Source organism: Panicum virgatum, chromosome 6N (genome assembly GCF_016808335.1).
Source record: "Panicum virgatum strain AP13 chromosome 6N, P.virgatum_v5, whole genome shotgun sequence".
In the NCBI taxonomy this organism is placed as follows: domain Eukaryota; kingdom Viridiplantae; phylum Streptophyta; class Magnoliopsida; order Poales; family Poaceae; genus Panicum; species Panicum virgatum.
Window position 1 is genome coordinate 40,495,275 of NC_053150.1, and position 14,233 is coordinate 40,509,507.

General features: G+C 45.0%; 1 pseudogene; it reads right to left on the reverse strand.

Moving 5' to 3' along the window:
• Positions 1-4,655: 4,655 nt before the first annotated feature.
• Positions 4,656-14,233, reverse strand: part of LOC120679854 — a 32,708-nt pseudogene continuing 23,130 nt past the window's right edge.

A 14,233-nucleotide genomic window follows, 5' to 3' on the forward strand; every position in this document is an offset into this window, starting at 1 on the left:
GCCTCAGCATTATTAACAGCTCGACCCATTGCCCCATCCCTACACTCCTGATCACCACTTATGTCCTCATGACTAGGGCTGGATCTGTCGCCATCATCATTTTCCTGCTCTGCTTGGGGCGCCTTAGCATTACCCTCCGGTTCTTCTTCCCCAGTGGCTTCATCATCGTCCTCATCATCACTACTATCGTATTCATTGTCCTCTGAACCTAAAGAAACATCATCATCCTCTCCAGCACCCCTCTCATCCTCCTCCTCGAAGGTACCACTGTCGAAATGATCTCAAGCGACGGCCATATCATAATCCGCAACAAATTCACTAGCACAAGTGAGATTTGGGACATCTTCTACAAGAGTTGACTCTTGAGTTATATTCTCAATACGAAATTGAACTTCATCTACTATCCCAACTGGTTCTTCTAATCTTGTTCTACGGGTTATTTCAACAACCACCTCTAAACAAACCACATTTGCACGAGCTACTATATCCTTGTACTTTCTACAAGGCATCTCAGATTCCAATGTCATCAAAACATAATGTGCTCTAGCTTTACCACAATCAAATCTACCCCTCAGAGATATTTCATCAATTCCACATGAATGTTTCGAAACCACCTGGTCTACCAAATCCTTTAACAATGGAGGACTATTGAACAGTTCGATATCCTCTACCATATTCTCAAACTCTCCAGTTTCCTTAACCATACCACTATGAAAAACCCGAACTAATTCGTCCATCTACAACAAAAAAAAATCGGAGTACCTTCATCACTTATACAATCCTTGGATCTTGAAACAATATTACGAGTATTACATCACATGAGCTTGCACCTTATCCTAAGAACAACTAGATGGATCTTTAACCAACCATGACAAGATGATCCGATTTTTACGAACCTGGCCGCAAATTTAATAAGCTCAACTCCAAAGGAGTCCAAGTAATTGTTTCTCTCTCAAAACTCTACTTGTCCTCATACTAGGATTTGGACCAGGTAGCAATGCTAATAGATGGCTATGGTAACACCAATCTAGATGAACTACAAAAACAATTCTTCACGGTGCCTAGTATCCATTAGTGAAAGCCATATTAACATCCCCACTAATCAATCATAGAAATCATATTAATCGATGCATGCACGTACTACCTCACGTCCAAATCGAGAGCAGAGTACCATCTATGCATAATCTAAAGCCCTAATCATGAGAAAACTATCAACTACGACATGATTTTTCAAATCCAAAACCCAACCCTAATCACCAAGAATCCCTAATATCTACAAATGTGCACGGATAAAGGAAGAAAAAAATGGGAGCAATACCTTCGGGGAAGGGTGGGGAACGCTTCCCCCAACTCCCCCCCCAAAAGGCCGGATTTGGGGGGATCTTGGGGGGGGGGGGGGGGGGCGGCCGGCGGCGACCCCTGGACGAGCTCTGGGCGGGGAGGCGTGAGGGAAAGAAAGGGAGGTGGGGGGGGGGGGGGAGGAGGCCGGCGCGGGCCCAGGACATTGGCCTTGTCGTGCCAGCCCGCATGGCGCGACAGGCTTGTCGCGCCAGTGCATGTGGCGTGACAGGGAGGGCCACGTCATCGCCGTCGCGGTGCTGCGCTGGCTCGGGCCGCCAGCGTGGCCACACTGTCGCGCCACATGCACTGGCGCGACAGAGGCTATCTGTCGCGCCATGCGGCCTGGCGCGACCAAACGGGCTACGCGCTGCAAATAAAAACCAATACGGGTTAAACTTAAAATATTATTAAAAAAAGGTTAAAAATAAAAAATTTTGGGGATTGAGGAACGGCGTCATGGCGAGAGCGAGGATCGAGAGAAACCGGAGCGGAGGGAGCGAGGAAGGCCGGACCGAGGCAGGCTACTTGTTATCCGGTTCGGTTCGATCAGCTTGGCCCGGTTCATCCAACAAACGGTCGCCTGACTCGCCATGCGCAATTGGAGACGACCTCGAAACCAATTTGGTCCTGTTTGGTTCTTCTATATCTAGATTTTAGATTAAAAAATCTTGCCATTTAAAATATTAAATAAAATCTAATCATAAAAATAATCGCAGAATCCTAGAGCTACTTTACAAAATGATTCTAACGAGGTATATTAATTCATAATTAGTGAATGGTACTGTAGCATCACTGTAGTAAATCATGACTTAGTTAGGCTCATTAGATTTGTCGCACCAAATTATACTTATCTATGAAAAAGTTTTGCAAATAGACTTTATTTAATACTTTTAGATGGCAATATTTCATGGTCTAGAATTTTGGATCTAGAGAAACAAACAAGGCCTTATACATCTCGGCATTGATTCTTTCAAAATAATAATAAAATCTCGGCACGGATAGTTTATTCAATCTCCCAGGTTAACAGCATAGATAGTCCATGTGTCATCAGTTGATCTATAAACTCCCAGGTTAACAGCATCCAGTACCAGATTTGAATAGTTTAACATTTTAATCCCAGGGGCCAAACAAAAAATAAGATAATTTACAAGGGATGGTCATGTACTATATACTCCTCAATTCCTTGTTGGAAACTGAGTTAAACTGCAAACAGATGTCCAAATATCTTGGCACATTGTACAAAACGACTGCTTGATTAATGCAGGACCTCAACATCATTTTACAAGAAGCTTGTTTACAACTATATCTACTGCTGAATAATTAATAAGGACATAAGTGATCCACAATGAAACTGTAGAACAAAGTCGAAACAAAAAAAAAGAAGACAACATGAAAATGAAACAAAAAAAAAGACACCTTTTGATTTGATGTGTTGCTGATGTCCTTCTCTTCAGTGCCTCACATCCGATCCACTTCTGGTATCTGCCGAAGCATCAACATCTGTTGTGTATGGGATCAGACCCCCTCCGGACTCTTCTGTTACTCACCCTGTTTGGATCAACCGATGAAGCTCTCTTGGCTGGGTACCTCTTGCTGTGGAGGCTGACAACTGCCCTTTCAGCAAGCATCCGCGGCTTGTACCCTTGTCTTCTGAAGAAAAGATGAATGCCTTTCAAGCCGTATGCCTTCTGCTGATGAGCTAACAGCAACAGGCATAGAAGAATGGCCAGGAGCCTCTTGGCAAGCACTGCCATTTCCCCACCAATGTCCCCTTCTCTGGAGTATCACTAGTTTGTCATCTATATGCATGGAGGCAGGCACATGGCCGCTGCTACTTCCACAATCATATATAGTAGGTGCAGATGACCATAGAGAAAGAGGTAGCAAGAGGGTATTTAGACAGATTCTATCACAATCATATGCATGCGGCTTGGAGGGGTACGTAAGACTGTTTTAGAAGGTTCTCACATGATGGATAAAGAGACCATGCCACAAACCTTGGGAAGCAGCCAAGAATATTTAGACCGGTTCCTCGGTCCCTCCTCTTCACTGTCCTGCACACCACGCAACCTCTGTAAAGAAGAGAAGCGTTGTTCCATGCATGTCACATTTAACGAACAACAAACTATTTGCTTTATGCTTTAGATAATCCGTTAAAACTAAGATGCTCTGTATCCAAAGTAAATTTAAAGAAAAGAGGGGAACTATTATATTACTTAGTTTATTGTGCTCAATGATCTTATTCATGCTTTTGTTTTGCCATTTCATGGTTTTATTTCAAGCTTCATAGATAGATTGGCAGAAAAGTACCTTATTGCTATATGCCTATATGCTATATCCGATCTTATCTCTGTTCAGGTTTAAGCTGGTCCTTTTTTTTACATTACAATATTATATTATTATATAGCCACCCACATGATGGCATGCTGCTTGGGGATTCCTAAAGCTTGAATTGTCTTTACTTTAATCGAGAAAAGAAGTGAATTTGCATAGTGTTTCTTGTTCGAGTGCACGGTATCCTAGCAGGAATTCAGCCAAATGGCTTTGTTCTTTAACTTTGCGCCAAAGAGGAAAGAAAATAGAGCAGAAAAGAAACGTACATTAGCTAATCTGCTTTCTGTAACTATCTCTGCTACAATGCTGTACCTTCTTTTTTCAAGAAGAAAATGTTTTGTGTTGGCCAAAAAAACATTTATAGGGACGAAAATTTGAGTGGTCTTGCTGTAACTATTCCTACTTCATACCTCTGCGTTAAACGTTCCCTGCTACAAGACTGAAATGTTGTTCCTATCCTACCCATTTGCTTCAGCTCTTGTACTTAACAAGTGTCATATCCAGCACGGAGACAGACCTCATGATTCATACAGTGAGCTTAAGTGGCAGCTACAATTTAGTCTCTATCTGAAAATACTGGTGTGAGTATTTCCATGAATCATGGCATTGGTAATCATAGTTAACCATACGAAATACTAGGTCCATGTTATGTAGTTCTGCTTTCGAAACGAATAATAGAGCATGAATTGTTGAGTATGGAGTTCAAAACCTGATTTGGACCCAAGGAGGCAAGGAATCAGCGCTTGCATTTGGCAGTGGCGCCGGGTGTCCTCTGAGCACGTTCGTACACAAGGCGAACGCCCCGCTGCTGGTCTTCTTCCCGCAGTTGGGCTTGCAGCCGAGCAGAGGTCACTCACTCAAGACAGACGATCAGGGCCGGACAGTCGGCTGCCTGAGCTAGGCCGGGAGAACAGTTTACAAACCATAAGGGAGGAAGTGTATATACTGTTTACATGCGAAAGTTTTCTGAACCACAAACGAAGAGAAAGAAATGTGGCCTCAGACTCGCTTATTACTTGAGGTAAATCTGCTTACATCCAGCTTTTCAGAACAATGGAAGCGCACAACCTTGCAAACAAACCATCCAAGTTTAATCTCAGTATGGCATTATTGGCTATCATCTTGGAACCTCGTGATGTGAGTGGGGCTCATCGGCAAAAAGAATGATGAATCATCTAATGCTGGAATTTCATCAGCTTTGGTCACACAATGCCGACGGCAGTTCAGTGGAAGTCGGGTTGACCAGTGGATGTGACTATCTGAGGCACCGATGCCACATCCTGCTGTTGGGGTTCACGCGCTTTGGCGCCTTGATGACCTCCGTGATGGGAAGGTAGACGTAGTGGGTGTTGCAGATGCAAGAAGTGATGCCGCTGAAGCCCGCAAATGCTCCATGGACCTGCAGGCATCATTATAAGGAACTAGATAACGCAAGCTTACAAGTAGAAAGGCATGCAGCAGCACAGGGACAAGAGGCAACTTACAGCGTTTTGTCCAAGTACAGTGCACAAGATTGCATCAGATGCATTGGCCCGGCATGCCCGAACCATGTAGGTTGGGTCAATGTATTTCACATCAGCTGGAACACCGATATCCTTGAAATGCATCTTAATCTGCAGAGTGAAAGTAGTGTCACTTAATGTCAATATATTATCGATAATTTCGGAAAATGACAGCAGTAATAGAAAACAAAAGGGCTGGGAAATTCTTGGTTTAGCGATTGCAAATGAGCAGATAGTAGTAAAATATACTGTAATCGTGATCGCTTTAAATGTTACTCCTACTTCACAGAACAAACAATAAATTATAAAATCCACCCAAGGAAAGAACTTGTCAAATACAGACCTTCTGTTGCATGTGAACACCAATGTCACTAAATATCACATTTCCTGAGGCATCAGTTGCACCTGATTTTTGCAGCAGATCCTGTAGAAAAAAGGGGAGAAAAGGGCAAAAAAAAAGGCTTAATAGTTGGTTTCCATTCTCATCTTCGTTGCCACGAAAACAGAAGTAGCTAGAGGCCAAAAACAGCTGTGGATTTTTTTGCTTACTTGTCCTGCAGCTTCTGCAACACAAACCACACAGAATCCCTTTGTTTTTAACAAATGCTCGAGGTGCCGCAAAACACCAAATTCTCCATCTAGAGTGAATGGGACCTTCATTCATATTGTAAGCTTCTGTTGGTACATCCATGCATGAGGGGGGACTCGGTAGTTTTAAGCTTTAGTAAGAGTAACATTTGCATACCTCTGGTATTAAACAAACATCGACCTGCCCACTTGAAAGGGAAGCATGCATTGCAATAAACCCACTGCTTCTTCCCATTAATTTGACCAAACCAATACCATAGTATGCACTACGTGCCTATGAACGGTAGAGAATTTACATCTTCCCTTAAACATATTTTATCTCTAACAATGTCAATTTCAGAACAGCCTACAAATCAAGTACCATCAACCTACCTCTATGTAGGCAGAATTAATGGCTCGTTGGGCTTCTTCCACAGCTGTATCGAAACCAAATGTCTTGTCCATCAAAAGTATATCGTTATCGATGGTCTTTGGAACTGCTACAACTGAAACCTTCAGCTTTCTCTTACGGCACTGCAATTGTGGGCAGATGAATATAATATAACCTTCAATCAGACAAATCAAGAAGGCAATATGAACTCGGAATAAAAGATATATTTTTATGCACACATGTGCATCAGTAACTATTTTTGTTTTGCGCAGAAGTGATGCTGAAAACTAAAAATGATTCCACAAAGATTCATGGGTGTGGTAGACTACTTATTTAACCAAGAATATGCACTTGAAAGGATAGTTCATTAAGACATAAGAACCTCTTCGTGGATAGCATTTGCCCCTGCGTGGGTACCGTTTCCACCAAGTACAAAAAGCATGTCAATTCTCCTGGCCTACAAAATCATATTCATATCGTTATAGAAGAGGAAATAACTATATTTAGATACTAAAACCTTATACTGCTTACCTGTATACTATCAACAATCTCGCTAGTTTTAGCTCCACCACGAGAAACTCCAAGAAAACTTCCACCATTAAGATTTATATTCTCTACTAGATGACGTGAAAGCTGGATGATGTTATCGAAATGAAACTTGAGAACATCATGATCAGGAGCAATAAGTTTCTCAAAATGATTTATCAAAAAGAGAAGCATTCTTACCGGCATTTCTTTTAGGCCCTTTTCGAAAAAACCACGATAACCAAATGGAATTCCGACAATATTCTTAACACCATAGGTCTCTAGGGTGAATACTATCTGCAATCAAACACAGTCACTGAGTTACACCTCTGTTTGTATGAAAGTAGTAGAATATCTGGAATTCTGGATGTTTTCCAAGCATTGAGTAAAGACCATTCATTGAATAAAAGCATATACTAACAATATACAGAACATGTCTGCTGATAGCATCAGATATTTGAAATGGGAGTTACAATGCTGGCATTTCTAGTTCAGGATCAAGGGATAAAAGGGAGCAGTAATTTGCGTTCGAGGGGAAAAAAAGAAGTACAGCGCTGGCATTTCTACATCAGGATAAGGGGATAAAAGGAAGCAGTAATTCGTGTTTGAGGATAAAAAAAAGCGGTAAACACAATACTGATCATATGGAATGCAGAATGCTGGCCCACTTTTACGTTTGCATTTCGCATCAAGCATATCGACAAGATTGAGCTTGAATTCAATTAAACTTTTTTACATTTTGATTTAATCTCGCTAACTGGAGCAATTACAGGGTAAGCAGTAAGCACACTTTTATATCCCTTAGACCCTAGTGCTAAAATGTCCATAGCTGATTTAACCTTTTTCAAGTTGATGTTTGCCGTGGATGTCAAAGTTTGAGTTTGAAATGTGGAAAATGCAGACATTTATGGATAGTTCTTAAATATAAGAACCTGTCTGAACATCATTCAAACCAGGGCAGAGCCCTCCACAGGTAACTATGGCAGCTTTTACTTCCTCTGGTTCATAGTATATCCCCTTGCGTGGTCCTGCTCGATGCACCCTACAGAAAGCTGTTTATCACTGCTTCATCCTTCTAACATTTCAATGAGTTAAATTAAATAAAAAAGAAACAGGTGGTTTGTTGTTTTTTTGCGAACGTGCCTGAGCACGTATTTCATTAAGAGGAGAAGAAAAAAGAGAATACAACGACGAGGTCATGAACCGCAGTTCATGGCAGGCTGAGAGTTCAGAAGTAGGCGATTACAAAGCAATTGTTAAGCGACCTACAAGCTGGGTAGGAAATAAACCACAACAAAGAAGAAAAGGTTTGAGAGACCTAAAACCCGCCTACAGCCAGGACAATGCTTCCTAAAAAATTAAGTTAACAACCTCAATCACCGAGCGAGAAGTATGATCAAAGGTTCGGCGATTCCGCTCTTTCCAAATAATCCAGAAGATGAGTATCACCAGGCTGTCAAAACTTTTACGTTCGACTTTGTCAAAATTTTTGCGACTTGTCAGCTACCAATCTGTGAAGTTGGTGGCCGGATGCTGTGGCGACACCGAATGCCATCGTCCGCGCAAAAGGACTCTGTACCAGACTTGCCTTGAGAACGAGCAACCAACCAATAGATGTGAAATGGTTTCCGGTTCTTGACTGCAAAGGGTGCAGTGATCATCTTGTTGAAGATTGTGACGCATTCGTCTCTCTGCGGTCCAGCATCTATCATGCAGAGCGAGCCAGCCAAAAAATTTGCATTTCCCCAGTGCTCTAGCCTTCCAAAGAACCTTGGCGCCAGCAATCGAGGATTGACCAAGGAAGAAAGCACAATAGGCCGACGCAGTCGAGAAATTTTGATCGGGCGTCCACTTCCAGATGAGCTTATCTTGAGTATCAGTGTGCAGTTCTGTGGCTTGCACCAAATCCCAAACCCTGAGGTAATCAAGAAGTACCTGAATGGTCAAAGCGCCGGTGATATCCTGCACCCAACTTCTGTGAGAGCAACCATCAGCCACGGTTCTTGAACGGCGAGTGCGAGCTCCAATGGCATTGTATAGACACGGTGCAAGCTCAGAAATAGAAAGTCCCTGCAACCATCTGTCCTCCCAGAACAAAGTGGTAGTGAGAGGTCAAGTTGACAAGTACCTTGACCTCATATATTGTGATGAGTGATTGTCGTGGTGACTTGGAGGTTTTGGTGTGTTAGCTTGATTTTGACTTGTGTTTGTGTCAGGCTAACCTCTGTGTGTGCGTTTTGTTTATGTTCTTGTGTTTCCTTGTTCAGTGCCCGTGTGGAGCGCTAGGTGTTGACGGGTGGTCAACACGTGGAGTGGACTAACCGTGGTGTAGTCGCGACTCTATGGAGATTGTGCCGTGCGCTTGGTCTTTGGATTGCAGGTACACGGGCGTCGAGTGTCGACGGTGAGCTGCCGTGGAGGAGCTCAGGCCGGGCGGCAGCTGTGGCGTCCATTCCTGGATCGAGAGCGCAAGAGGCGACGGAAGGTGGGTTTCTTGGTTTGCGCCACAAAACAAAGGAGGCGGGCGGCGGTTGAAGACGCCAAGTCGTGGAGGCACGGGCGTCGGTCTCGGGACTGACGGAGGCGACGGGCATCGATGGCGTCTAGGGCCTCGCTGCGGGCGAGGAGGTGACGGGCGTCGGGCGGCGTCTAGGGCCGTCAGAAGGCTGAGGCGGGAACGGCGTGGAGGTGGGAATCTCCCCGCGCGAGGAGTTTTGGCGGTTTTCTCAAAACCGACCATCAACTCGGGTTTCACGGACCTTCCAAAACCGTGGACTAGATCTTCATCAAGATGGTGGCATTGTGGAGAAGACTTCGTTCCGAAGAAAGAACCTCAGCCGTCAGATGGGATCATGTACAGGGGGATACTGCAGACCAACCGGTCTGACCGGTCCCTGGCACCGGTCTGACCGGTCTGACCGGTCCATGGAACCGGTCTCCGCAGGTATAAATACCCCTTCACTTGTATTAGGTTATTGCAGCTTTTGTAACTTGTCCGTGGATTGCTTGTTCCTCTAGGGCGCCGCCCCTGTGTTTCTCTCCCTCCGTTCTTCTCTTTAGAGTAGGGTTTGATTATGGATTTGTGAGACTTTGTATTGGATTTGATTGGGAAAGGAGGCCCCATCCTCCTTGTGCCCTCTGGGCTTTTGAATCAATCCAATCCCGTCCCTCTTGTGCTCGTTTGTGATGGATTTTCTTTTCGTTCTTGGTGCACATGATCGTGACGGTTCGTAGAGCTCTTTGTAGTGATTCCCGTACCCCTAGCCTCGTCCCAAATCCTCTGGAATCACAAGTTCTCATGAATTGAAGTTTTTGAGTTCTTGAGAAAACCCCAATCCTTCTTGATCTTCCCTTAAATTCTCAAGTTTCTTTGATCTTTTGGGGAAGATCTCTTGGGGATATGTTAGCAGGTTAGTTGCGGAGGTATCCTCCAAGTTTCACTGGATTTAGACTTCGTTTGCTCGAGATTCCTCTTTTGAAGCCTTGTTCACGGGTTTCTCTGGGTGGCATCGGTCAGACCGGATGACAAGACCGGTCAGACCGGTCTAGACCTGTTCTGGCCTCGACCGGTCTAGACCTGTTCAGGCCACGACCGGACGACAAGAGCTCCGACACCGATCGCTCGTCTTCACCGACCTCCGACGACGATGACAAAAAGAAGAAGAAGCGGGACAAGAAAGCCACCGGCTTCATCGGCCTGTGCTTGGCGGCCGGTCGGCGCAAGGGTTTCTGCACCATGGCGGGCGAAGCCGATGGTGCACATGCGTCTTCAGGTGGACATGCTACACCGACGCACGCCGACTCTTCTCCTGGATCCGAGAGTGATTCAGAGGTAAACTCCACGATCGACCTGCTAGATACAGAGGTTAGGGAGTTGTACGCCGCTCTCGACAACCAGAAGAGGCTGCTTAAGGAAGCAGCTAGAGAGCGTAGAAAGTTTAGGGCTGAGCTGGCTTGTGCTAGGGAGAAATCTAGTGAGGATGAGTGCGCTGGCTGCATATCTCACATGAACGATCTTGTTGCTCTCCGTGCCAAGCATGATGAGAATGTCGCGAACTTAGATGTTGCTAAGACTTCGCTTGCTGACGTGTCTCATGAGCTCGCTAAGGCCAAGCATGAACTAGAACTGGTTAAGGACGCTCCTATTGTTAGCGATGTGCTTGAATGTGATGAGTGTCCTGTCTTTAAGTCCGATCTAGCTTCGTTGCAGTCCAAGTTTGCTACTGTTGTGTGCGAGCTAGAGGAGATGAAGTCTAGGCCAGTTCTGCTTTGTGCTTGCAAGCTTTGTCCCACGCTTAGGTCGGAGCTAGATGAGAAGAACACCTTGGTTAAGTCTTTAGGGAAAACTAAGGTTGTGGAGTCTAGCCCACCTATTGACTGCTCTGTTTGCCCTGATTTGATCTCTGATTTGGATAATCTTGTGGTAGAGAAAGCCAACTTGGAGAATGAGAATACCTATCTTAGGGCGATTCTTAGTTGTGTTTATGCTAGTGAGCCATAGTTGTGTATGATGATTAAGCAGTTCAAGCGTGGTGATGGCTTTGGGGTCGGTTACACCTACACGAAGTCAGACTTTGACAGGTTGTATGGTAAGATCGGCAAGGCTGCTGGAGTTCAGAGTGCTCTAAACACTGCTAGTTCGAGCACGCAGCCTTCGCTTGTTGACCCCGTGGATGGTGTGCTGAAAGAACCACAAAAAGCACCTCCACAGAAGCAGGTTTGGGTTCCAAAGCCCAATGAGCTGAGGAATCCCCTCGATGCGCTCCCTGCTGCCACAGCCCAGGTTGCCCAGAAGAAGGGGGCTGCTCCTCCCCATCCGCAGGTTAGGCCTCCACCTCCCAAGTGTGAGGTGAGGTACCACTACGAGTACTATGACAGAGAGGGTCACTTGGAGGAGTTTTGCTTCAGGAGGAAGTGGGCTGTGAGGCGTGAGCAGGAGAGACGGAACTCGGACATGTACTCTGCTCGGGTGCATGGTCCTCCTCAGCGTGATGGTAGGCAAGTTGCTAGGGTGCGCCGTGTAGGTAAAGGTCAGGGAGACGGTGGTGGTTACCGTGCTCCAGCGGGTGGTCGCTTTGCCGGTCGTGCTCCTGGTCGTTTTCAGTACGGCTATGGACAACGGGACCGAGGCTTTCGAGGAGGTTATGATGCACCACGCTTTCCTCGCGGTGGTGTTCGTCAGCCTCGCGGTAGACAGGACAGGGGATACGCTTTGTCTGACTTTGCTTACCCTTCTGTAGAGCAAATGGCTCGTCACCAGTTTGCTTCTCACTTTGCTAAACCCAATGTCGAGACGTTTGCTCCCCCTATGTCTCGTTGGTGATGCAGGTTGGTGGCTTGGAGAACAAGTGCTCCATGGATCTTGGTCTTATGCAGGTTTGACCAAGACTTGATGGTTCTCCAAGGCTGATGGATAGCCCATGGTGGCTTTTGTATCCTATGTATATTTGAGTTTGTCCTTTGAGTTCTTTGTACATTCTCTGCTTGTGTAGCCTGACTAACGCCTAACCATATGCTTGAGCTTGTTTTCTCTTGGTACTTGGCTTCTTCTTGTTGGTGTCTAGCTTTGTCTTGTGTTAGGTCCCAGTCTGTTGAGGGGGAGCTCTACCCCAAGTTGATGACCGTGATCCGGAGTTACTGCGCCGGCTGCAGGCTCCGGCCCCTTCTGCTTCGACTACCTTAGCTCAGGAGGACGATCCAGTACCACTACTTCCACTTCGATCGTTCACCTCGACAAGAACCTGTTCGAGCAAAAGGTGAACCCGGTGAGGACGCAGGGGAGGTGACCTCGAGCTTGCTATGCTCTAGGTCCAGCGGGATCGTCATCGAGGTATGTAAGCGATTGGCTTGTACGTTTTCTTCCTAGGATAGACTTGTAGTTTTCTGATTGTTACCTTTTCATGGTACTCAGTTGGATACATTTTGGTCTAGTCCTATGTGTCTTTGAGCCTATGTATTTGCTGAGTGCTTCATTTGCTTAGCCTTTGGCTTGTCTTTATCTTTCTCTTAGTTTTAGCTTGGTTAGTTGCATTGTGCATATGCATTGTACATGTTTGCATTTTGCATTGCTTCACAGCACTGGCATTCTTGTATACACTGTTATGATCTTCTAGTGCTTGCTAGTGTAGTTTCTTGGACTTGATCATGTATAGCTTGCTCCACAGTATATGTTATATCATCTGAGTTAAGCTATTTTGATTTGAAAATCTGAAAACATAGTCACCCTGTCTTGGCTACTAGCATGATAGGATGTATTGATGTGCTTTGCTATCTCATTCATGCTAGTGTGGCTTGTATTCTTTGACATGAGCTAAAAGCGTTAAATTTGTTCAAAATATGTCTGAAATGGAATGAAAAGATCTAGGTGGGATTGCTTGTCGCACTGATCGAGCTTTCGGGACGGCTCACTTTGCACTTGTGAGAACCCGGGCAAGGCTGTGCATGACTGAAACGAGTGTCTTAAGCTTCTGATTGTCTTTGGTATAGGCTTGGCCTTGTTGCAAAGTAAAGCATGACAAGCTTTCAACCCCTGGCAAAATCACTTGCTTGATAAGTTTTGATATGCAGAATTATTTCGTGATAAAATATTATGGCTGCTTTGGATCACCTTCTATGAGTTTGACTAGCACTGCTTTCTTTCTCCTACTTGCTGTTGCTAGATCATGAGTGATGCTTTTATTTTTTGCTGAACTGACCTATTGAGCTAGATTTAGTTCCTGTTTATGAAGCACACATGCATGTCACTCGATGATCATATCTTTGTATGCCTGAATGTTTCACGTACACCCTCTGCACAGCATTCATTGCATAGCATGCTTTGAGGGGGAGTAGGCATTCAGGTTGAGAATTTATCCAGGGGGAGTTGACAGATTGAGTGCTACACTCATGGGGAGTTGTGTATATTGTGAGAGGTTAAGCATTTTGGGGGAGTTTGAGCTTTTGCATGCTCTCGCATCGGTTGTGTTGAGCCTTTGCCTCTTTCCGGAGGAACCGGTGTTTTGCCATTGCATGACTGTGTTGAGCCCTGCCTCTTTCTTGAGGGGTCATGCTTTGTTGATTGGTTGCGTAGAGTCGTTGCCCATGTCTTTGGGGACCAATTTTTGGCTTTGGTTTGTCTCATTCCGTGTGATCCTTCTTGACTTTTCCTTGGCTTTTGATCATTTGGATTAGATTTTCGGGTTCTTGCACTTCAAACCATTTCCTTGTGCTTGATTCGTGTCAAGTCACTCATCAAGGGGGAGAAATGTTCCTAACCATGTCAATAAATACCTTGGTTTGCTTGGTGATGAGTGATTGACAACGCTTGTCAAAATTGGTTTGAGTGTCTTGCTTCTTGGGTCTTTCGAAGATGTCGTTTGAGTGTCTTGCTTCTTGGGTCTTTCGAAGATGTTTTTTGACTCCTTGGCGGCGTTGAGCTGTGATCCTTTTCTTTGGGAGCCAAGCAATTTTTCTGTGGAGTCTTCTAGATCCTTGCTCATGTCGAGTGGCTTTGTTCTTGGCTTTTATCTGGCTTTATCTGGCTTTTGGGCACTCGCTTGGGTTGTTCTTGCTTTCATGTCTTCTGTCGGTACCC